The 1287-nt window shown below is 58.5% G+C and overlaps 1 non-coding gene across 1 annotated transcript; it reads right to left on the bottom strand.

The window, feature by feature from the left end:
• Positions 1-997: 997 nt before the first annotated feature.
• On the bottom strand, positions 998-1070 carry TRNAT-UGU (transfer RNA threonine (anticodon UGU)). Its single transcript has one exon. It is a non-coding gene; the product is annotated as a tRNA-Thr (tRNA).
• Positions 1071-1287: the final 217 nt, after the last annotated feature.

Here is a 1287-nt window from a genome sequence, read left to right as displayed (position 1 = left end):
CAGGTGGGGAGCATGGTGTGGGCACCGATTAAGAATTAACTTGAAAGCAAGGTTGCAGGATTCTGCGCCAGCCAATAGAAAGATAAGGAGAGCTGCAAAAGAAAAACCACAGGTGTAATTTTAATATGTCCAGTAGTCGCGTTTTTTTTTTTTTTTAAGGAAAAGGATAAAATTACTTGCAATTATACTTTTGCTTTCTTCAATAAAACCAAAATAACAGTTAATATTCTCGTTTTGGTTGTCAAATGTCTGAAATGCAACGCGCACTGCACTCTTTCGGCGCCATCTCCTTCACCAAACGCTGGCCCAGAGGCTTAGGAAAAGGAAATCCGGGTCGGGAAACTTCGCGGGTGCAGAAAAGCCTCCTGGCACCGCCTGTGGCCAGAGTCACGCGGCATTCCGGAATTGAGCTAAAACAGGAGGAGCGCAGGCTCTGGCTTCCCCAGCAGCCCGCAGCTCTTACGTTTGGGAGTCGCCCCGCCTCCACCCCAGAGAGGCAGGACCTGGGCGCCGGGCTGGGCTTGGAGGCCCGCGCTGCCACGTGGCAGCCACAGCGCCCAGGGCAGTGCCGGCCCGGCTGGCCACGCTGGCCGAGGGACCTGCCCCGGGAGGGCGAGGCGGTGCCACAGCGCCGCCCGCCGGCCACGCGGCGCCACTGCAGGCCGCCGGAGGTCACGGCGAGGCCGGCCGCTCCGGTCTGTGTGCTAGTTCCGAGGACCAGCCTGGGGGCTGGGTGTTGGGAGAGAGCCTGAGGAGTCTGTCGCCGCCAGGTCCGGGCCCCAGCCCGTAAGCCCGGGTAAAGCCGCTGCTGCTTAGCAAGTTCCTTTCCCCCTTTTTTCTTACATTCTGGAATATTCCCTTCCGGGTCGCTTCTGCCGGTCATCTTCACCTCAGCTGGGATAATTTTCAACCCTGGTAGGGTTGAAAGCGCATGTTGTAACTTTGGAGTCGTGTGTTCGCAAACGGTGTGACACGCACAAAAAGACAAGACAGCAAGAGGCCCCAGCGAGGATCGAACTCGCGACCCCTGGTTTACAAGACCAGTGCTCTAACCACTGAGCTATGGAGCCTGCTTGCTGCCAAAGGCGTCAGATTCCGAACATATTGGGAACGGCCCCGGTTGGCGGCGCCCAAGAATGGCCTCTCGTGCCCGCCGTGAAGAGAGGAAGAGACAAGTCTGCACCTTGCGGGTCCGCGGGACAGCCCGCCGCTCGGACTGGCGTGTGGTGACGAGCGTACCCCAAGTGCCACGCAGTGCTGAGGGGAGGAGGCGACGTGGAGAGCCTT

The sequence above is a fragment of the Lepus europaeus genome, chromosome 14 (genome assembly GCF_033115175.1).
Source record: "Lepus europaeus isolate LE1 chromosome 14, mLepTim1.pri, whole genome shotgun sequence".
Lineage (NCBI taxonomy): Eukaryota > Metazoa > Chordata > Mammalia > Lagomorpha > Leporidae > Lepus > Lepus europaeus.
The sequence above is the reverse complement of the archived record's forward strand: the minus strand, read 5'-3'. Positions and strand labels throughout refer to the sequence as shown.